We start from the raw sequence: 24,425 nt of genomic DNA, 5'->3' as shown, positions 1-24,425 counted from the left end.
GAAAATCTGGTAAGCGGGTTGCCCTAAAATTAGAACCATCCCTCAAAGCTGTGGGCAAGTGCTCTCTGTGTTAAATTAGTCATTGTTTCCCTATGAGAGGGCCCCAAAAAGGAATGTATTTGGATCTGCTCAGGAGGGAACATAGGAGATGTCCTTGATTCTGGACTATCCTACAGGGTAAAAAGACATGCCAAGGATGTGAATGTATGCATGCGATTGCTTGCGTGTTTCTGAATGGTAGAATTGCTCATACCTCTGATGAGTCCAGCTCATCCAGGTTGTAGTGTGCCAGCACCTCCATGGGACCAAAATACAGACTACCAAAGTGCTGTGTAGCAGAAAAAAGTCAAAGGAAAAGTCAGTGAGTGGGAGTGACAGCCTGACAAGCTCAACTGAGAAGATGTGCTTTTAAGTGTGGGGTAATAAATGCTAGTGTAAACTGCTGAGAGGAGATGATGGATTTTCCATTTACAGATTAAGACTGGAAGTATTTCAGGAAGATGTGTTTAAGTCAAATAGGAGTTACGGAGATTGATATAGAAGTAACCGAGTAAAAATCTGATGTAGGAGGTCGGGCCAGAATGTCTGATAGCCCCTTTAGATCTTAACATTTTTTAAAATGTTAGAACTGAAACCTCTCTATGTTAGGATTTGAATAGCACATCTCGGTGGACTTGTAAACATCCCAAGTGGCATTAAGGTTCCAAATAGGATTGTAATGTTTGCATGAACCCATGTTGCGTGTATAATCCTTGCTTGTGTAATGGAGATAGATAGATATCCAGGCAGTGGACATGAGCAGTTAAAAAAGACAAATGTGTGCGTTGTGGATGAAAAGGAAAAGGAGAGTCAGTGAATATTAAAATAATATCAGACTGTCATAGAAGGATAATACTGTCTTTTGGCTACAGTTCCACAGATGGGCATTTAAAGCCCTCATGTAAATCCTGCTGAAGTGAGGGGCTGAGGGAGTTCCACTGACTTCAGCGGGATCATTTTGAAGAACGGAGGTAAGTGGTTCTTAGTGGAGTGGGACAGAGAAGTATGCTACTGACAACATGGTCATCTTTTCCATCTAAGGCTCTTTTTCAAGCCCTGATAAAATTTGAACCATAAAGGAAAGTACATAATAAGAACTTGGTGAAGTGAAGAAAAAAATCCAGAATGAAAATTTTGACTCTTGTGCTTCCTCTTCCTCCGTTAAGCCTCATGTGGGCTTTGTATGAGCCTAGGAAATGTACATGGAAGTGGTGCCCAATTAGTGATAAACAGCGCTGTGGAGCTATAGGGTGGAATAGGATTAGGGCCTTTACCGAAATTCCCCACGGTGAAATAATGCCAATTCTGTCTGGATAGAAATATTTGCCAAAGCTTGTCCTTTGGGTTAGTATTTTGTTAAAACAGAACACCCAGCCAGCAATGTTGAACTATGCTATTTTAATGTTCTTAGGCAGACGTTTAAGTCGGTTAAAATAAAGAAGTATTTTAACTTTCTGTGTAGAAAAATAAAGCATTTCAGTTTAAGAGATCATGTTAAAGTAAAAAAAATAAGTATTTACCCAAACCAAAATTCTTTTGCCATTTCATTCCATGGAAACATGGAGTCCCTTAGGCATTTATGGTGTTTTGAGATGGCCTCCTTACTTACATAGAACACTTGGGTACTTCCTAGCTCTGCCTTACAGGTTCACAGGTTGGTATGGTTCACAATTATCACAAGGATGAGTTGAAGACCGTAGCAATTAAATATTTTTATGGCCTATTGTCATATTCAGACTACTAAATGATTCCGACAAATGTTCTCAGAGAGATTTGACAGCTGACCTGCAGACTGTGCACTGTGTTTGCTTATATATTTAAGCTACTAATATTTCTAGGAAGCTGTAGTTTATTAATTTATTATTATTTTATTGATGTTCAATTGATGTCTTATTAAATGTAAATTAGATATTTGGGAATAATAATTTAATGGGATGAGGCAGGTGAGATTCCCCCAGGATAGTTTGTAATGAAGCTTCAAATTGTTAATAATCCTAAGCTCATAAATAAATTATTAAGGGTGAAACAAATGCAAAAATACTGAAATAAGCGATGAAAATGTGAAGTGGTGGTGAACAGACACATAATCTGCTGGGAGATCTGTGTGATAACGTACATTTGGCACTAAGGCACGTAAGTCAGAATCATGTCAATGCTCCCCGCTCCTTTCAATCATTTAATATTTAGGCATGTATCTACCCCTCGTATCCCATTGTTATGCTACGCCATTCTGTTTGCAGACATTTTGCTTTGCCTGGGAACAGTGTTTGTTAATTTATTACACTCAGCTGACCTCAGAGGCACTGAAATGACACGGCAGCAGCAGTCCAGAGTGCTGCAGTATATCCTGCTGTTAGAAGAACTGCTGGGGAGACCGTGTACTTTTCTGGACAGTTGTCTGCGAACTCTTTTGGGAAAAGAGAGGGAGCTGGCTCTTTGACCACACTGTAAGTGTCGAGAAGGACACATCCTCTCACTTAGCTAGCTTTCATCTTTTCCGTGGAAGACAGATTTCGTTGCTTCTCTGTTTTTCTTGAAGAGTTAGCAAGGAGACCATAGGTCTCCCTCAGATAAGAAAAGAAAGAAAGGAGAACCTACCCTTATGTAAGAAAAGAAGGGAGGTAGAGAAGGAGAGGATTCTGTTAGTGTAAGTATTTTCTGGTTTGGCTGTTTTGGGGTTTGGTTTTTTTTTGGATTCCCAGCATCCTGCAAAGGTCTTAAGAGATCCAAAAAAACAGTTTCTTCAGTAAAAACATCACCGCTGTCCCAGCCTTTAAAGACAGAGCTAAATCCCAAGGGAGTACTCAATATCTGTATTTTGTACTCGCTCCAGTGGGAATTGCAGAAACTCAGCACTTCGTAAAATGCTGCTGGTAATTTGAAGAGTTAAGTCACGCAGCAGGTTAGTAAATATAAAGAAGCTTAGTGCCTAAAATTAATTTCTTGATATTTCTGTCAGTGGAAGTAAGGGATACACACAATTCTGAAAATCTGGCCCTATGACCATAGTGTTACATGTAAATAGTGGTGACACAGGCATTCAAATAGGGATTCGGATATATCCAATGTGGAATTTTGGCCCAAAGTCATTTTGGATAGCTTGATGGTTTTCCTGTAACATTAAAGCTGAGGGCACTCTTGTTACTCATGTGGTGTTTTTGGAAAAAAGCTCAATTAATTTTTTTTTTTTAGAAAATGAACAAAGAGATGGCTTAGTCATTAGCTTAGACTTTCACCTAAAATTATATTCCAGGAATTTGATGGTTATTGAATGGCCCAAAGGGTTGCAAACTAGAAATTTGGCTTAATACAAGATACAGAAAAAAGGCAAATATGCTGCTTTTCTGATGAAAGACCTTGGTTGCTAGGAAGAGAGTATTCAAGTGTTTGCTTATGTTTTGCTGGGGTTTTAACAGTGTAGAATAAACAGATAACACCGTGCCTTTCAAATAATGTCTTCTTAAATAGTGAAACTATAACCTAATGAAGAAATTGCAGTAATCACATTCCCTTAAACATTGAGAATTAGGTATCTCTGTAATTAAAGTGCTGTATTTTTCAAATGTAAATCTGCTGGCTAATACATTTTTATATATTTTTGTAATTAGAGATTTTGAAATGAACTTGCTGTTGAAAAACAGAAAATTCAGATGCCTCTCCCTAACAGGGTAAGGACAGCGAAGTCACTTGCGTGATTTGCAGCATCCATAGCAAAATGACGTTCTTTTTGGTAGTTGTGAATGGTTATTCCTGTGCATCTGCCAGGAGACCCACAGATACAGAAAGCAGATCCAGCTTGAATCATTCTTCACTTTGTTCCCTGCTGTGCCAGTCCAGCATGGTCTGGTGGAACTGTTGGCAAGTTCCTGTCCATACAGTCGCTGATGCTTTTCTGGGGAACCACATTAAGCAATTGCTTGGGTCACCAGATGCCTGTTCCTCCTCCTTCACGTGCCTGCCCAGGCTGGGCTTGGAAGAAGGTCCTGCCCTGCTCTTGACGTTGTTTGCGCCTCCCCAGATTTCTTGTGACTCTTGTCAGCATGACAGAAAAACCCTTCGCAGGCTCTGCTTGCTGCCACACATGTAGGAGCGCTGTGAGAGATGAATAAATGGTTTGTAAGATCCCTGCCACTTTCTTGTTTAGGAATTACAGAAGTCTCGAGGCTAGTTTCACACTTGGGGCTCCTCTTTTTGCTGTTTTCTTGTCCTGCAAGAAAATAAGATATAAATTACTTGAAATGTAGCACCTTCTTCTGCAGCTTTTATACAGACAAAGGTATTATTATAATTGAGAGAATTTATCTCTCTGTGTAAGAACTGAAAGATTAAATAGGCATTAAGTAGGCATTTAAGCTGTTTGGGGCCCTGTATACCTCTGGTGTGTGTACATAAAGCTCGGCTCAGGGAACGTAGCAAACATCCTGCAGCCTCCAGAGACACTACAAATTTGTGGTTCTGCATTTGCCCTTGTCTCCCTTCAAAATGCTACTGTTACTGTTGTTGCTGCACATCTTTATTTAAAGTTACATGTGGTGGAGTAGAGGATAACATTTATAGTAACTGGTAATGAAAATGAAAGAGGAAACAAAAGAAAAGGCCAATAATGCAAGACCAATCATTTAAGTGCGAAATAAAATTTGTCAAAGGCGTTCCTTTGAAATCAGACGGAGGCAGCATTTTATCAGCTTGATATCGCCTCAGTGACTCCAGTACAGTCTTGGTAGCTTTTGGCTAACAAGTACGAATTGTGGTGTGCTCTATGCTTAAACAATAAGACCAAAGAACTTAGTGAATTAGTAATCCTTGACTGTGGTCAGAAATCCCTGTAAAACTGGGATTGGCAATGTCCAAGGGTTGGAGCTGATACAAATCACATATATGGCCTGATTAGCTATGAAGCCAGCCTCGTAGATCAGTCACAGCCAGAAGTGCAAAGCTCAACAGCAAACTGAGCACAGTAGTAAATATTATAGCTCAAAGAGTACATGCCCTGGTTCTTGGTGATGTTAATGGAAAAACATCTATTGACTTCATTTGGAGTTCGAGCTGCCTGTTAGAGGAAGTGCATTAAGTATTTAACCCAGCTGTTGCCCATCTTTATCTGCACATCTTACCCAGCCTGATTCATTTAATTACCAATATAATGTGTTCTTGCTGCAAATTAATACTATAATGTATTCTTACTCAATGTTACTGTGGTGCAGCTGTAAGTCAAATACTGTGTTTTATTTCAAAATATAAGGTGGGAATAGAGAAAGCAGGTGTCATACAACAGAGGGGCAACCTCATAATAGGAAATGGCATTTCAATTAAATTTTCAGAGGGGAAATGATATTCTAGATATTTTCTGTTTCAAAACGTCATAGGAGCCTGTTGACAGAAGAGCAGCTCATTGTTTCTTAACTGGCTTTCATTAGACTTCACTGTGCAATAGGAGTCCCTGACTCTGGCAGCACACTTTTTCATCTGTGGAGATGAAGGCCTCGTAGGCTAAGCAAACCTTAAAAACTTGCCCCAAGTCCAAAGAAACAGTCTTTGGACTGGAATCCAGGCATCCTGATTCATAGCCAGCACAACTTACTTAAACCTGAGACCAGACTAAATGTGCCCCTCTAGTATCTCCTAGATGGAAAGTGTCATACATACGCATGCATACAAACCTGTGCAATCTGGCAGCCTCACACCTTGCTGAAGACAGCTCTGCAGTAGGAAGGTGCATCACGGCTGCATTTTTTTGTCAGGAGAATATGCTAATTTTTGCTGCAACAACTGTATATAACCTGACAATTATTCTCTCCAGTCTCTTGGGTTAACTTTATCTGTGGTTGAGTTTAGAATCCCCCAATGATTATGTAATAGGTACAAGATACCTGATAATATAGCAGGCCTTTTCTAATTTTTTTAAAGCTCTATTAATGTAATTTCTTAGGTGTCATTGTGTCTTTTTCAGCATCAATCCATTGTGAATCATGCACACACAGCAGAGAAAGAACAGAACCTACCGCAGCCTGTGAGCAGCAAGAAATTTCAGCTGGATGACTGCATAAGGGGCTTGCAAGACTGCCGGTAATTTTTTATATTTGGAGTTAAACAGAGCAATAAGATGGAATTTAAGCTTTAGCGCAATGGATTGCAGCTCTTCAGTCAATCAAATTATAGTTCAATCAGTTCATTTTAATCACTTCTCTGGAGAGAAGTAAACCCCTATGTTGAAGAATATGCAGCAATTTTATTGATGGAAAGTTTAATTGTTTCATTTTTCCTTACCGTCTGTAACACACTAGACTTTTAATCAGTGGGAACTGAAGTTATAATGAAGTAAAGTCCACTTTCCACAGTTCACAACTAGCTGAAAATAATTGGGTTGAGACTCCCATCCAGCCAGTGTAATGCCTCTGGCATTTTCCTGAAAACTACACTTAATTGCTTTGCTGATGTTGTTAAGTGGTCCTGAGGGGGATGAAGTAGTAAAGCTGCCCACATATGCAGGGAAACAATACACAAAAAATGTCTTACAAGGTCCTTAAAGGAGGACCAACTAGTGACTAGAAGACAATATATGGCTTTTTTTTTTTCCCTTTTCTATACCAGAGAGAACACGCAGCAGAGGCTGATAAAATAAACTGTGGAAATTCTATAAACACTAACAGTATTTTTATTTAAGGGCAGAAAGCTTGGGACTAGAAGTACAGAAGAAATCAAGGCAGACCTCTTGCAATCAAACCTGCAACTTAAGGCTAGCCCAGCTCACTTGGCGTTTTTACGCTGAATGCCAGTTAGCGTGCTGCCTGTCTTCGGCACCTTGGGCTGAGGAACAGATGTACTCTTGTCCCCAGGGAGGGAGGGCAGCTTGCTCTCTGTGCTCTGAAGTGACAGGATGTGAGCCCGCTGGGAGCTGAAAGCCTTGTCCAGGCATCAGTGGGACCAGTGAGCGTCCCCCGTTAGGCTCTAAACGTAGCCAGAGGAGGAGTAACACTTTGGAATTTCTCCTTATTTAGTGCATTCATGGGAAACCCTCCCCAGTTGAATGGTATTTGTTTAAAATGATGAATTAACTGCTAGACTCAAGGATATTCTGATGCAGAAATACATTATTTAATAGAGAAAAATATTTATTTAGGACACATGAATTAGGTAGTGCCCATGAACTTGAATTCAGGGTTGGAGCTAGAGCTGTTTTGGGGAAGCAAGGACAATAGGGCTAATTTAGCTTTAAGCAAGTGTTGTTCCACCCCGCCCACCCCCCGTTTATTTACATATGCAGCCACAGTAAAGTCTCACTCAACAGCCTGACCTTCCTCAGCTGGTATCTGTGTAAACTTCAGTATGGCCTTTGCTTATTTTATTCTTGCTTTCACAGGCTCTGAGCTGAAGAACTACCCCCTGACGACTTTCTAGAAAGGCACATAGGCAAAATTTAGGCACTGAATTCTAAAGCTGAAATCTTAAAAGTTCCCTTAACCCTACATCTGACCCTGGTGGCCTCTCAAGAGCCTCCAAGTTGGTGCCTCGAATTTCGGCCAGCAGAGCTGTCCCAGCACCTGACTGAAAGGATGCTTTTTCTACTGAAACATGCTTAAGTCTAGACAGGACTTGAGTACCTTGGCATGTAGCCCTGCGTTAGCCTGACTGATCCCCGTAATAGTAATAAGCTTTAACACCTATTTCTCCTATGGTGAAATAGTAACCTCCCATGTGCTGGAACCGCCAACCATATGCCAAGGAGATCAAGCCGTCAGTTTTGAGACTAGCACTGGGAGTAGCCCATTGTGTCTGATTTACTCTGCTTGCCTGCCTCTGGGAGAACAGCTCAGCAGCAGCAGTGGTTGTGCTCTGCTGTTCCTGGGGTCCCTTTGTGAGACACGTTAACTTGGAATGGTTCTAGCAAATGCAGGAAATGAGGACTATGTTGTGACAACTGATGGGAGACTCTGCTTGCGTTTTGTACTGTTACTGATGCTGGAGGACTGCAGGAACCAGGGCAAATCTTCACTGCAGAGGAAAAAAACCAACCTGATGTGGCTGGCTGAAATTTGCCACTGTGTTGTCTGGCTGGTTTAGAGGGTACTCTCCCCTGACCCTTCTTCTGGAGACAGGGTCGCTGTCCCAGAAGGAGGAGTGCTTCCTGAAACTGTAATGCAGTACTGTGCCGCACAGCTGGCCAGCTGGACCTCATTTCTGAGCAGACCTGTTTGCTGGGTCTCACATGCTTTAAAGTCCTACCCTGCGTCTGAATGGAAACAAGAGGGAGCAAATGATTTGACACACATTCTCCTGATTTGACATACTATACGGTTACAACATGGTGCATCCCCCAGAAGAAATCCAAAATACATGTTCCTGTACAGGCACAAATCTGACTGTTCCCCTGATAAACTGTTCACGTGGAAAGATACAATTTGCATGGTTGTCATTGAAGCTGGCATATGTATGCATTTGTGGAAGCATGTCAGACACCATATGTCAGTAATATGCCTTTGATATGTTGGTGTCTGGATCATTTTTTTAACAGCTGAATGGCATATGTTTAAATATAAACATCTGTTTTATGTTTGCACTGTCTGTATTCTTTATTTCTGTATTTTCTCTTGACTAAGAGTTTGATTCAAACCCAGGAAAAGTGTGGGATTCATCCTATTTTTAAAGAAATGCAGTTTTTGTAGTAGTTCAGCATGTGGCCAATATGTATCTTTTCATAGATGAGAAGGGCACTTAAAAGAGAATTTTTTCCTTTCGGTAACCAGAACAAATCCAGTTTCCAGGCAAAATAAAAATTTGGTTTGACTACAAGTTTGTTAAATGAAAAGATTATTGGTTTAGTGTTGGGCAGGTTCTGTAATGTATGGATTTACTGAAAAGCAATCCATGTAAGAGTGGTGTGTTAAACCATGACGACAGTAAATTGGTTTTATCCAGAAACTTTTCTGATGCAGTTAAAGAACTTGCACTGTAATAAATGACTTAGTAAAGGAATGAAATAATACACTGTGTTTGTTAGGCTGTTATACATGAGTGAAACTGAAAACCAGTGTCACAACAAAGGGATTCAAAAGCAGTTATTGCAACTCATCACTCAAATGAGCCACTGGAGCACCGTTCAGGATGCTACAACCAGCACAGTTTGGTCAAAAGTAATGAACAATGTCTTACTATTATAGCAAAATGACAAGAGACATTATGAACCAACTGGGAATACCTGGAGAGTCTAGAGATGAGTGTCTAATGCTAAAGTACAGGAGGTGCTTCAGACACGTTGCAAAGTGAGCAACTGTGTTGGACTCACCGGCGTGGTGGTGGGAAGAGGCTCCAAAAGGAAGCAACCACAGCGGCGAGTTGCCTACCAACAGTTACAAGCACTTCTTCAGTAAATGCTTCAGCTAAGCAGACGGTCTTGCTCTCATGAGTGTCCCACAAGTGCTGGTTTCTGCCTTTTGATAAGAACTCACCCAATTTCGCAGCAAATAACAAATGTCAGCTCTTGGTGGACTTACGCAGTCTGGTCTTCGTATGCTGTTTGTATGGCTTGGCTCAGGCCTTAAAAAAACCCAACAAACAGCCATCACCTATAGCATAAGAAAATTAAATCTGTCTAAATCCCAAAGCTTCATATCATTGTCACAGAATCATAGCATTTCATAGCCACAGCTTAAAACAAACCAAACTAAACCATGAAAAGCTGAGTGCTGTTGGAGCCACCAGCTAGTTAGTAAAAAATGACCGAAATAGCCCAAACTGCACCTGCTGCAATGGCAAAGCCGATGCCCAGGCTATAGGAGGCCAGCCAGGCCGAGGTGCCTCGGAATCAGTGCCATCTTGTGGCACTTCATGATATTAAAAAAACCCCTGAGCTACAATAACTGCAAATGTCCTCAGAGTCAACCACAGTTCAGAAAAATTGCACGTGGTAAATGATATAAACCACAGTAAGGATATGCAAATTTGGCCATAACTTCTGCGGTTGTGCGTGGAGCAGCTCACAGCACCTGCATGATTAATGAGGCAAATGCCTACCAATTATGGATCGCTGAAGGTGCACAGTGAGTTGCATGTAATTATAAATCCTGAGAACAGATGGAAGATTTTGCAACATCAAAAGCCCGCTCCTTATTAGCCATGTCCTGCTCTGTGCAAGCGAAGCAGCCAGGCCGTGCGGCTGCCATGCTGGGGCAGGGCTGAACCACCCGTGCAGAGGGCAGGTGGCTGCTTTGGCCGTGGTGGCTGCAGTACTGTCAACATGGGACTGTAAGTGTGTGTTAACCTGAGAAAGAGCCAGCATCCCCTTCCCTGCGCCCCAGGAGCCACAGGGCAGGTGCTGGCTGCTTTTACAAGAGCGTTGCACCTGGATTTAGAGTGCTGCTAGCTGGAGACACTTGGGAGTCAAGGCAGAGTTGTGCTTAAAACAAACAAATACACCCCAAAAGCACCCACCCACAAAGAAACCCTGTGAGAGCAGCATGAGCTTGCTTCTTTTCAGACTCGGGCTGCTTCTGCATCACTTACACAGTGCCAAACACAGCACTCCGGATCTTTGACACTCATTCCTAGCACCAGCCTTAGCCTGGGCCCCCAGAGGCAGCTGCTATTACTGACTCAATTTAAAAACAAACAAACAAACAAACAAAAAACTAACACCTATATCCTCCTCTCCCCACCCACCCAAGTAGGTGGAAAGCACCTATAGCCTTCATGTTGTCATTTTATATAGATACAAACCATATAAACTATAACTAAGTAAATATATAACATGAGACACATGTAATATTTACCTACTATATAAAACAGAATATAATATAAACATATAAAACAAACAGTATATAAAGTATTAATACAAACATAAGTAATATGTGACTACATATATAAAAGGTAAATACATATGCATATAAATATATAGCATCTATAAATACAAATTATATAAATACAAATAATATAATTGTAATAAATGTATACGTTATATAATTATATTTATTTTGCGTGTACATATATATAAAAATATAAAAAAAGATGCTCTTTCCTAATGATGACTGCTGCAATATCGGAAGAGGATACATATTGTTCCTAGGAGTGTAACATTTATTGCATAAAAAGGAAGGAAATAATAGCAGCTTGGACGAGATGTAAAAGAGATCTTTAAGGCACGTTCGTAGTCAGGTGGTATGCTAGCTGGTACACTGGGGAGACATTACTTTTTTTACTCCATCAACGGACACTGAAGGAAGGTAGACAGACCCTTGTGTGCTTGTAGGTAACACAACGGCCCACTAACACCTTTAATTCTTCCTTGTCTCATTACCTACTTTGAGGCTGTTCAAGCAACCCAGACATTTCCCACAAAGGCTTTTTCGGAGCCGTTACGGCGTAGTAACAAAGTGACAGTCTTACTTCTGCTTTCTACTGTCTCCACTTCTGTCAAGTATTCAGAGTTTTTTTTTTTTCTTTCAGTGACCCTTAAATTCTTGTAGTTTATAATTCTTGGATTAAAACCAGATTTAATTTTTTTTTAAGGAAAACGCAATGTTATTTTTATCAGACCTTCTGAAAAGGAAATCACTTTCATGCTACACACATTCCACTCAACGACTTGAGCTTTGATGTTCCTCTAGTACAATTTTACTACTTAAACAGTGTGCCTTTCTCAGAGATTGTTGCTTTGCTAGAAAGTAGTTAAGTACAGTTGCCAAGTACAGTTGTTGTGGGTTTGCTTTAGGTTTATTGCAGGGCACTGAATCATGTTATAATCTTTTCTGTCGACAGTTGAAATGCTATGATTTCAGACAGCCAAAAATTTTAGTACATGCAAGGAGTCAATTAATAGTAGATTAGAAACTGATTTTTCCATGTTAATTTGATCACGATTAAAGAAAAAAAAAAAAAAAAAGTACAAGATACTGCATTGTCCTGAACTATCACTGTGGTTTGTAACACATATGCCTAGTAGATTCGCTCCAGCTTGAACAAGGCAATTCTTAAGTTTTCTTTTCCAAACTAGACAAACTGTGCTTTTATCTTATATTAGGGTAAGCTGCATTATTAAACGCAAAGTAATCTTACAAATAGTTTGAAGCCAATGTTAAAAGTACAACATAATTGATTGCAATTGCTTCTTTTCCTAAGAAGGATGAAAGCAAATATTTCTTTCAAGAGTCTCTAATTTTCAATACTTTGTATAGACTTCTGTCTGTTTGCTGAACTCTCACTGTAAATCTATAACTTAGCTATCTAACTATTTCCTCTCTGTCATGCTGGAAATGAAATTTGCTTTTTTTGACTAAGATTGATTTTTTCTCACTCATTTCCTGTCCCGGTAGCAAGTTTTGAGTTTTCTTTTTGGACGGGCTTGATTTTGTTCTATTTTTGCATATAAAAATTCCCAATAAGCCATCTCAGAGTGGATGATATCAGCCTGGATTCCCACTACCTTTCTCCGGCGGAGGTATGTTTAAGCGTTATTTTGTTGCTCGTTAGAGGGCCTGATGTAGCTGCAGTGTGAGTGGGAAGGGACCTTTTTCTTATGCAGCCATAAAATACCCACAGCCTCTTTCATCGTGTAACTGGGGGATTATGCACCCTGCAACAATCTCGGAAGGAATGGAAGCAGAAATACTGCCCCTGCCATCGAGAGGTAAAATTTGAATCCAGTTCGAGATTTCAATATCGGAGATATCCAAACACCAGTGTTGTCAGCACTGCCTTTCCCTTTTCAGAACTAGCAGATAGATGAGAGCTCACATTTCAAGAAGTTCAAGAGTTTTTCATTTTAGAGTTTGGGCTCTAGCTTTTAGAGAGACCTTGGTTTTGTAACATCCTAAATCATAAGGCAGTCAAAAATAACACTGGCTTAACTCTCCTAATGCAACATCTTCTCCCATTTCTTCACCTTAGGAAGCCGGTTGCAAAAAGTCTTGTTTTGCCTGTAGGATTCATTACTGCATTATAGCTCCTTATATTAGACTAGATTTTCAAGTTAGCCCTTAGAGGGATTGCATTTCTACTTTGTAATGATTTTACCATTGGAAAAGTTCATCTAGAAAGATACCTGGAAAACAATGAAGCCACTAGGGGAATTCTTTTCTCCTTGAAGTATCTATCACTCCACGGTAGAAGAATCAGAGGGATATGTTAAGCTTGTTACTTCCTCTGTCAATCTTTTGTTTGATTATTACATTATCAAGTTGCTTGCACTGTGAGAGATTAAAACAGTTAGGTAAGTGCAAAGCATAGAGTTACCGAGCACTTCGAATATAAGTCAGACATCAAACTAGTTTTTGAAGTGCAGAACTACTGAGCTTTCACTTTGTCACACAAGCAGATATTGCCGGAGGCAAGGAGGAAAGGAGCGATGCTTTTTTTTTTTTTTACTTGGCTGCTGAACCTTGCACTACCTGAAGAACCAGACACTGTGTGCAGCTCCTGGTTAGATGCCTTTCAAACCTGTCTTCTGCCTAAGGGCTATCAGATGTGCGGCTGAGGCGAAGGGACAGATTTTCCCATTGTGCGTCTCCGTAACTTGGGGATGTGCAGCTCACTACAGTAAGTAAATGGTTGGGCTGCTTTAGGTCAGGGGAGAGCTTTATTAATTTAGGAGTCTGACAATATTATTCTTCCCTTTTCTCTACTTGAAGGAGAGTTCTGCCCAGTATGGGAACGAGCTACTAATGAGCAGAGATGAAATATCTAGGGAGGAAAGACTTCATCCTGGATACAGTTATGCAAAATCATGGTGCAGGTTAATTTAGCTTGAAAGATCCAACCAAAACTATTTGCCATACATAGTACTTTTTGATAGCTGTGGCCTGCCATATGTACATTCTGGCTACCTTATAATATCGGTGGGGATTTCTCCACAGGGGAATCCTTAAGTCTGGTGACTTTCCTATCCCATTACCTAGATGTTCATTTATTCTGCAGAATCCAAGAAGCATCCAGTAAGCAACTCACCAGGCCCAATGAACTGGCTAGGAACCCCAGGTCTCTAGGTAATTATACTCATGCCTGTCACTGTTCAAGTAAAAAAGTGCTTCGCTGTCTTATTTGTATCAATCTTTAGGTAAGCCTACAAGGAAATACTGTACGACTTTTAACAGATGTGAAATTAATGTACAGGCTTGTGATACAGGATGCCAGGGCTTTCAACAAGCATCAGTAGAACTGCACCCGTCTCCCTCAAACACAGTAAGCTGTACATCATTCCCTACAGATTTTCTTCTTCCTGCACATGCATCGTATATGCCTCCACTGCTATTACATATATCTCCTTATAATAGAGTATCCAAAATACCATGCCGGAAAATTGTTTTTGTGTACCTTACAGAGCAACGAAGGTTTGAACTGGTGGAATATTGGGGGCACCGATATTCATCCAGGTAGCTGCCACAACCCCGTATTAGCATAGATCCTGTGTGTCACTGAAGGAGCAGACAGCAAGGCTGGCACTCACAAAGGAAGGGGGATTTTGGGGAGTGAACTAATGCAAATGCCACGGTTACAGAAGTGAGAGTTCGTTTAGGAACGTTCATTTGAGAACAGATCCTACACAAGACTGTAACAATACACAGAGGTGCACCTCAGAGCAGAAACTCTTCTCTGAAGAAATGTGGACCATAATAATATTTTCTACCTAACAACTGTCCATAGTCTCTTTTTAAGCACGCTTGGGTATGCCTACCTCCAAAACAACTGTGCTATCTTGTTAAGATTTTTTTGTCTACAAATAAATAAATAAATATTAGACATTGGAATTTTACATAAAATTATTTTTCCCCCAAGTATGTACATGGCCATGCCTTTTCCCGTTATGTGTAATCATTGGTGACCCCATGGTCAATTATTAACAAAATCTCACAAAAAGCCCTGCTAGATAGGGAGAAACATGAAAATCTCAAGAAACAAGGTATCTGACTTCCAAGCAGAATGCCTGCCTAAGACCAAACCTCATTAGAGAAGTCCTCCAGGCAAACATCCTCTCATTATTTATTGTCATGGTTTACTGAAGATTCCTCAGTGTAATTCACAATTGGTTTTTAAATAAATCTCTCTGTATGGTAAATGTGATATTGCTGCATGTAAGCAGCAGGGTTAGCTGAAAACAGAGCAAGACCAAAATTTCACATTTCAGGGACTCATAAACAGCTTAGAGCCTGACAGTAATGCAACAACAAGAGGCAACAATACGACTGACAACGTATGGCTGAAAAGTAAGGTGGCAGTGGCTGTACAACATGATAATGAGACAGTGAGACTGCAAAGCAAAAGCAATTAGCAAACAAGTGTTGGTAATTATTTACGGTGAGGAACTTCTCTATAGGAGAAGGATGGAGCTATGTTTATGATTCACATTTAAGGCATGAGGGCCTTGGATTTAAGGCTTTGCTTCCCATCCTTTGTCCCAGTTTCTAGAGGGTCAGTTGGGCCTAGTGTCTCAAATGTTTTGATGCACTCTGATGTCCTGGAGGATTTGGTCTGAGTCTCCTGGAACTCAGCTGCTCATCTGGAAATGAGGGATATTAAAGCTTCTCTTTCTCGGGAGTACTGTGAAGGAGAGGGTGCTAAAGACTGGGCATGATTTATCAAATAGTTTTGCTATGGATCTTTTCAAGGGGATGAAAGTCTGAGGGATTTTCCTTACAAATCTTATCACATCAAAGAGTTAACTAATGCTTATGCCTAACGTGAAAAGCGCATGACCATGATTTCCATTTTTTATTACACTAAACTGCTGAGACCTGTTAAAGAAGTCCAGAATACCTCAGAAATTTCCATCTTTGATTAGAACAGAGTGAAGTTCTCTTCAAGGAGAAAATCCTCTGGTGTGATCCATTTTTCTCCTATAGTTAAAAATTCTTGGGCTGATTCAGCATCTGGGCTGATGAGTTGGCCCCTGCAAGCACTTGCATTCGTTGCTTTTTAGGAGGCTGGAGGGGCAGCACAACGGAAAGTTTCTGTCCTCGCCAGAGGACACGCACGCAGGCCAGTGCTTGCCAGGGCAATGTCTCCTGAATCCCTTGCTTGGCTCAGCACACTGCATCTACTACTACCCGTAAGAGATTCATTCTCTTAAATTTCATATTTATCGCTTTGTGTAACAAGGTTTCTTTACTAAGGTAATACTATAGTCAAACAAATGTAAAGCTGATGAGGATAAAGAGTAAAATAACTGAAAAGGGCTTTTTTACCCAGTGTGGTGAAAGGGGATATTAATACAAACAGATGGCTTTTTTTAGTGTACCTATTATAGAGTCATGCCCACTCTTTGCTGAATGCATACCTATGAGACTCTGTGTGTGCGTGCGTGCAATAAAACCCTTAGTTTATTAAGCATTTTTTTCTATTCTGCTATGTCAGTCTAAATTCACTCTGAAGGCAGGAATGATGGAATTGTTCCATATATTGTGTGCAGAAGGTTATGACCTCTGCAATCAGCCCCTGAAACACCACTGTCTTTTTACTTCTGGGGCAGCTGAAATGAATTATAAGGTAGCCTCATAAAACCACAACATTTTACTAAAGCTGAGGCCTCTGAATATGCAGTACTTGAGCATTTTTGTATTCTTTCTCATTTCCAAAATATTTACAATCTGTTTAAGATTTCAAAAATGAAAACTGAACATACTATTTTTACTGAATATCTTGTTTCTAAACAAGGTCTCGATCCTACAACAGCTCAAATGGGTGAATGGCCTTGTGCTTGTAAAAAAGAGTGCCACTGATTTCTGTATCCATTTGTGTACATGTTTTGCAGGAGATATCTTATAGTTGCCATTACATCATCTCGCAGGAACACACAGGTACATCTGCCTGAGTGCTGGACCATGCTGTGGAGGACATGCCTCTACACTGAGGAACACTCCTAACCTGAGGGGGTGAAACGCTTTTGGTTCGAAAGGGAGACAGAAGGAATACCCTCAACGAAAATCTGAGACAAAAGTAACACCCCAAATACCTTCCTCTGCACATGAAGATCCTCTGTTTGGAGGAAGACTAACCCAGCCAAATTGGAACATCTAGTGTAAAGCCGTCATCACTCCTCTGCATTTCCACGCTAATTAAACCTAGTTTCTTCATTCTCTATAACATACACAACTAAAATGATATCAACCACCACAACAACGATCTTTTCCTTTTACCAACTCTCTACGGCAGCAGCTCTGCCTCCTGTCTGTGCTGTTACTAGCAGGGTAGCTCCAAATAATCAATTATTTCTCTTTCACACACAACGAAGGCCTATACAGCATCAAGAGGGCCCGTAAAGTGGTAACCAACAAACAGAAAGACAGGTTGCTGAAGTTTATCATTGGTGGCCCTTATTCTGTAAAGCATTTAAACACCGAAAGTTTAATAAAGCTGCTGTAAATATTCAGTGCCCATGGGTGAACACTGTTCACCAGACCCCTGTGTTAACGCCACAGGTCTAACTTGCTTATGGAACTTGAAAACGTTCCCAGCAGGATCCTCTGAACAGATGTAACTTACACAATGTTTTAAAAAATAAAGCCTTATTTATTCATACCTTGAAGGTACAGGGCCTTGAGGAAAATGTGTTAACACGGTGAAAGGCCTAAAAGCCCAAGCTTAACCTCTCTGTGCCCAGGGAAGAGAGCGCTGTCACTGAGCTGGGAAAAGCCAGGCTGTCCCACTCGCAAAATGTTCTCTTTGTTCTCTGCATGAACCAGTTTGTATCTGCTGATAACCCACTTCTTTCCAAGGGTTTCAGGTTTAGGATTCCCTTTGATGCTAGACTCACTGCTGGGAACAGTAAACCGCTCTGACTTTGATGGAGCTACAACTATTCCCTATAGTCAGCTATTCCATTGTTTCCTCTAAAACTCTTATTTATGTCACTGTTTCATTTTGGGTAGGTTTCCCTCTTCATCGTTTCTGATTTAAATCATGCCAGTCATGAAAGTTGCAAATCAGACAGACTGAGAGGCATGCAATATTTTAATATAAAATGTACATAAATTCCTCGTTCTCTGTAACATATGCAACTAAAATTATATCAACAACCACAATAACAATCTTTTGCTTTTGTCAGCTCTCTCCGGCAGCAGCTCTGCCTCCTGTCTGTGCTGTTACTAGCAGGGTAGCACTTGTGGCAGCCTCTGCCAGAGTCACGAGAGCACAGAAACCACCTGGCCCAGGGCTGAGGGGTGTCTTGGTCTGAACGCATGTTGGTGCCAATGCTTCTGAAGATTTCAGCCTGTCTGGAGCATTTAAGTGTTACATCAGGCAGCTTAGTCTAGTAATGGTAACCTAAGCTACAAGCAGCAGGGAGGCATCTGTGCTGTGCTTTGCTTAGAGGAGCGTTCAGAGCCTGTGACACTGTCTGACACTGACTAATTAAGATACAGGTACTGTGGTGCTGTCAGGAAAGAAGAAAGGACTCACAGTGCTATTGTTGCTCACGGATCTCCAGCAGAGCAGCAACCAGACACCAGTGCACAGCAGCATCGTGCTCTACCACCTTTTCTGAGAATTACTGTCTAGCCAACCCTAAAGCGATTAGGAACACACCATTTTTTTAACACAGCCTGTCTCTCCACACAAACTCCAAAGACCGTATCATAGGCGATCAAATCCTTATGACTGGGGAGGGGACTGTGATAGGAAGAGATGAGGGAGATGTGAGAAGGACAAAAATATGAACTCTATAATGAGTCTTATCAGGAAACCATTAGGAAGGCTGCTGCTGCAGCAAACAAGACCCAAGACCTAACAGGGAGACAAACAGAGCTACCTAGTTATGCTACAGATATAGACTAATCTTCATTTTCTCCATAGCTTTTACTTGCCGTCTTTAAAAAGCATGCATTCAGTTTTCTCCCCTGAACCCAATTTTCTGGGTGTCCCCAAAGCTCACACTACACTATTAGTGTGAATGGTGAAAAGGATTGCTTTGCCAGGCAGAGACAATTGCCAGGCAGCCTAGGACTTGGGGCTAGAATTTTAGTTTTATTTAGTTTAATTGTTAGGGCTTTCCCCAGTACAAGATGCAGGGTTTCCCCATGTACTTTTTCATCCCATCTTTGCAAGTGATGAAATAATAATTTTCCTTCTCTTTGAGAGTGGTGCTGAAGCCCTCAGAAAGAGTAACATATGTCTACCCAGGGTGTCCAGACTTAGGGAAGCTCTTCAGCTCAGACTTACATTTTTGGCCTTCTGGAGTCATCTCTCCTCCTTACAGTCTATGCAGGCAGGAAGGCAAACAGGAAAATAAAGTCTCAGCTGTCTTCAGAAATCTGAGATCTGTGCAGACCTGTGATTCTTTTACTCATTTGCATGCCAAACCAGGTGTGTTTCTGTCATCTGTGTGGTGCCAGAAACGTCCTTGTCCTCCATGAAACAGAGGCCAGAGGAAACTGGAAAGATTCTGCTCTTCCTTCCACCAGGGAGGAGGCACTTGGGCTTCTAGGAGCCTCTATTCTTTATCACAACTGGGCTGTTTTCATCTTGGCTTTCTTAATAAATATTTAGTGGGCAATTCACATTTTCCCTCCTGCTCTACCTAACAGAGCTGATTATTGCTAGGGTCAGGTGGTTACACGAGCTAATTAATATTCACAGGCAGCACTAGGAAATAAGTACAAACCCCATCTCCTCAGCTTTAATTACAATATCAGTGCTATCAAATTCCATGTGGATACGCCTCCCACATCAGCTCCAAACAATTTCAGGTGTGTATACTAACAGGATCCACAACATCTTTAACTCACCATCTTCTGTCATTACAATGTAATTACTCTAATGCATCTTTACTGTGCAACACCCACCAAAGCTAACAACCATTGAGTATACCATGTCATTATAGAATAGAGATGTTAATGTAAGCTTTCAGCTTACAGTGACTTGCAGCATTTCTTCCAGTCCCATTATTCAACATTTGTGGGCAACCTGACTCCTGCCTGCTCCCCTTCCTTCTCTATATTTGCTTTATGAAACATTTATGTTATTCTAGCACTGAGAAGCCCCAGGTGGCACTGAAATCCCAGTGGGAATATAGAATAACCGTCAATAAAGTGGCAATAAATTGTCTCACCTTTGTTATCTCTGTGGATATAGAAGATGAATAGAGGAAGGTGAGTCAGGGAAGAGCAACTGTAGTTTGCACCTTGCTGAGGTATGGGCAAGGATCTGGGCCTTGTGTAGACATTGTAAAAGAGGTTAGGAGAGATTTGACAGAAAATGAGGTATTGGCTAATTAAGCTAACAAATATCCCTTGATTAAGTGCTGATGGAGGTCAGACACAAAAGTCAGCTAGTTAGGGAGAATGGGGTAAGCTTCAAAGGGTCTTTGTGGCAGAGAGAGATGTTTGTATTTCACAAAAGGTAAAGGATGAGCCAGCAGAATAACTTGTCAAACGACAAGCCATGAAGATGATTTTAGCTTCTCATTTCTACCACTGTAGAAAGTGAGGAACAAAGTACACATTTTAAAGAGATAAAATGGGATGAATTTTCAAAACTACGTAAGGATTTTCAAATGAGAACTAGCTGCAGACATAACTCACATTGCACTATGCAATGTATTCCTGTGTCTTTGCAGAGATTTACAAAATCCTCTCAGTATATCAATTTCATCAGTCCTTTTACTTTTCTTAAAAGGCAATAATTTTAAACTGTGTAATAGCATCTATATTTGATACATTTGTTTTTCCATGTGATAACTTAACAGTCACTATGATTAAGACATATGTTATCAAGACTTGAAAAAGAGAGTTAAACAGTTAATGGTGTTACATTGTCACCTATCCAAGTTGTAATTGGTGTTTAACTGTAGCTCTGCAAGCAAACACAGAAGGACAAACAACAAAGAAACCTCTGGTTTGATTGAAAGTGACTAAGAGAGGAAAAACCAAGACAGATAATATATGAAGTTTTAGGGAAGAAGCATTCCTTCCCTGAAATGCAAAGGTCTTTCTTGAATCTGTGAGAGGTAAAGCACGTGAAAAATGCAGCTGTTTCTTGGAGCAGTACTTCATCTCTGGGAAGTCGTCTTTTGAATGGAAATGGAAATTAAGAGCTGCCAGGCTGATTTTTATCTCCATGTATCACCTGTCAAATTTATACTGTATATGTTTGCCGTTTGTTCTGTAATATCCCAGTTAACTCTGTTGTTTGCACATTAACTATTTTGCGTCCCAGATGCTCATACAAGGATCATAAATATTTTGTGAAAGATATAACCATCACTTTCAACAGTATAAACTATTCTTTTCCCAAACATCTCCCTCTGTTCTTGGAGAAGACTCAAAAAATCCCTGAAGAACTACTTTAGAATGAGTTTTTTGAGCATCAGCTGACTGGGACATGGAGGAAGCACTTCCACAACAGTCACTTTGCATCTAAACCCAGTGAGTTTAGCTTTAGGGGTAGTTCCCAGACTGATCCCAGCCATGGAGAGATGGGGATAATGCAGTTTCAAGTTAGCTAGAAGCTAGCACATAATTCTGAGTGTTTGAATGCAGGATTTGGCTCTCTACTAGGGGTACCTGTATAAGAATAAGGGCAATACATATAGTTCACACGTGCAGTATGTATAGTTCACACATGGAACTAGACAGAGATTTTGAGAATGGATAGGTTTTGTGGTTTCACAGGGTGTCATCTCTAATTATAAGCAAGGCTCCCTGGTTCTGGAAAGTTCAGGACGTTCCAGAATGGAAAAGGAAAATATTGTTCTACTTTAACATCACACTGGCACTGTCAGATGATTCATAGGCTCCGGAGAACGCAGACATTACCAGCTCAGCACATCTATATACCAATCACCATTTGTCATATGTGAGTACTTCCCATAGTCCTAAAAAGGGATTTGTTTTGTGTATTATTTGCAGGAAATGTAACAAACTCCATACTGAACAGCAAAATAAAAACAGCACTTGATTGTTTTATTGAGTATTTGCCTATTTACTTGGGAAAACTTCACTTTAGGATTTTTTTTATACTGTCTAATAAAAGGACCCCCACAGCTGTCTTCCTTGTGGAGAAAAGCTGTCAACACCCAGTATCATTTTCTGCATATTGAGTGAAGTACTTGAAAGTCCCAGTTCCATTTTAATATGTGAGATGCTCTCCAATTTGTAAGCAGCTGGAGAGAGTAGTTTTATCCTCATTTAAAAAAGCCATATGATGGATTTCTTTCTTTAAACAAATACTGTCTCAAACTTTTCTTTTTTCTTTCTCTTTCCCCCAGCATACACCTTTCCTCTCTTGTTAGGCACCAGTGTGCTCAAATCACTGCATAGTGTTGACATCTCACTCATTATACATAAAACGATGCCAGCACCATTTATTTTTTGATGTCCCTGTGCATGATCTGCTGGAATAATTCCCAGATTAACTGTTTATTAATATGATTTTTGCAAAACAGTTGGTGGGGAAATTTCATCACACTGCCTTGAATAAGGCCTTCACTATCCTTTTCTGAATTTTCTGATTCTGGGAATTGACAGCTTCTAATCCTAGCCAAAGCTTTCTCCAGTCCTGATCCTGCAAACACTTTGCCACATAGGAGTAGTCCTACTACAGCCAGAAGGCTAATGTTGGGTATTCAATACTCAGTGCTCTTTCCTACGTGAGTGCCAAATTCATTTGCATTCTCAGGTACTTCAGAGCAAGGTGTGCCCTGGTACAAGGATCCCAGGCAAATCTTCCTACAAATGACCTGCAAATGCAGCTTTTGCATGGCAAGAGCACAGGGTTGCCATTGCACCTAGTCTACATGGAGGGACAAAAAGAGGGACAAGGTACCAACCTGCAGCCTTGGCCACCCTTGCTTTTATGTATACACACAAACAGACACTACATATCTCTTGATTTCTAATAAAATTTGCTGACAACTGATTGCTGGTGAATGATTACAGTTCTTGAATATTTATTAAATGTGTGTTTTGAGAGCTGTAATTATTTTTATTTACCACACCAAGTGCAAACATCATCCTAATTATATGCATATCAGAGACTGTTATTCTAAAGTGCTGTTAGCTTTCTGCCATGTTGGCACAGGACAGAAGACCATTCAATGCAAATGTAGTGACATTTCATAGCACCAGTCAGTTGTGCTCAGTCCTTCCACAGCTATTAACTCTGATGTAATGAAACATTGTTATGGGTAGCAGGGAGCGTCTTTAACATCCACAGCTATTTTTAATGATTCTGTCAAGAGGAAAGATTATAGCTGTGAAGGCACAGGGAGATTTTGTGTAACAGAGTCACAAAGCTTTGAACTCTGCACACACTGTGACTGAACATACTGTACATATGCTTCAACACGTCCTGACACTATAAAAGTCATAGTTAAAAACCAGGATATCTGAAGGTTATAGAACATTTAATGACCCTAGTGTAAACAATCTACTACCAAGAATTAAGTGCCAAACATTATCAACCTCCCACTCTGGATATGCCACCTCTCACAGGCTGAGAATGACTAACCCAGACAACCTCAGATGGCAAACCACCAAGCAGACAAGTTTGGAGTGATGCTAGCAATTCAGCATGAAGCACTTGGTCCAAGGAGTGAGCCCTGAATAAGTCTCCAGACAGTACTTGGAGATGCTTTCACTCAAATTCAAGATCTCTGTTCCACATTTCTGTTTTGAATGAGAATAAAAAAGGATTCTCAAAATTTCCAATGGAATTAAAATTCTGAAAGTTTTACATTGGAAAAATTAGATAGTTTTGGTGTTGATTATTTTGTCTGAAACAAATGGGGCCAACTGTACAAATCTTGGAGGAACCTGGGAAACATCCCATTATGAAAGCAGCAGATCTGAGAGTCTCAGGGCTCCTGGGGTTGGTTGGTTGTTTCTCACCTACCAATAGAGTAGGAACCTCAGAAATAGGGACATCCACACTTTAACCAGCATTCTTGGTATTTACAGTGCCTAGTACTGGGGGTGCAAAAGAATGAGCCACTACTGGGCAAGCTTTCCTAGGGCTTGCAGGCTTCCACCTCCACAGGCCAGGGGTTGGGGCTGTAGTTAAAGTATCCAAATTCTTTGTTGGGAAGAGAGGAGTCAAAGCTGCACGAGCTGCCACTTGGGTCAGAGACCTCAGAAATTCAGGGTTTCCAGCTCTACCAGAGACACCTGGAAGATATGTGAGCTCTGGGTTCAGCTCCTAGTTGAGCTGCAGGAAGCCTGCTAGGTGCCCTGGAGTAGAGGAAGGCTACACAGAAGATCTGCTGCAGAGCAATGAATAATGGAGACCTGCCTGCGTTTGGGGGGGTGGGGGAGGGGGAGAAGAAAAAAAAAAAACCAACCCAAAGACCCAGAGAATTTCCTGAGAAATATTTTTGCTTTCAGTAACTCAGCATTTTCTAATGAAGCATTGCTTACTGGAAAGTTTCTGCCTATTTCCATCTGGGAGAACATTATTCAGATGGACATGAC

At 40.7% G+C, this 24,425-nt stretch overlaps 1 long non-coding RNA gene across 2 annotated transcripts in view; it reads right to left on the bottom strand.

Moving 5' to 3' along the window:
- Nucleotides 1–1,451: 1,451 nt before the first annotated feature.
- The window catches only part of LOC127021268 (uncharacterized), a 146,336-nt gene continuing 123,362 nt past the window's right edge, over nt 1,452–24,425 (bottom strand). For both annotated transcript variants that reach the window (XR_007767188.1, XR_007767189.1), the window contains 2 exons: nt 9,323–9,573; nt 1,452–4,246 (listed from right to left, as the gene is read on the bottom strand). This is a non-coding gene — a long non-coding RNA (uncharacterized LOC127021268). The remainder of the gene's footprint in view (nt 4,247–9,322; nt 9,574–24,425) is intronic.

This window comes from Gymnogyps californianus, chromosome 12 (assembly GCF_018139145.2).
Source record: "Gymnogyps californianus isolate 813 chromosome 12, ASM1813914v2, whole genome shotgun sequence".
In the NCBI taxonomy this organism is placed as follows: Eukaryota; Metazoa; Chordata; class Aves; order Accipitriformes; family Cathartidae; genus Gymnogyps; species Gymnogyps californianus.
This window is presented reverse-complemented; position numbering and strand designations above follow the sequence as displayed.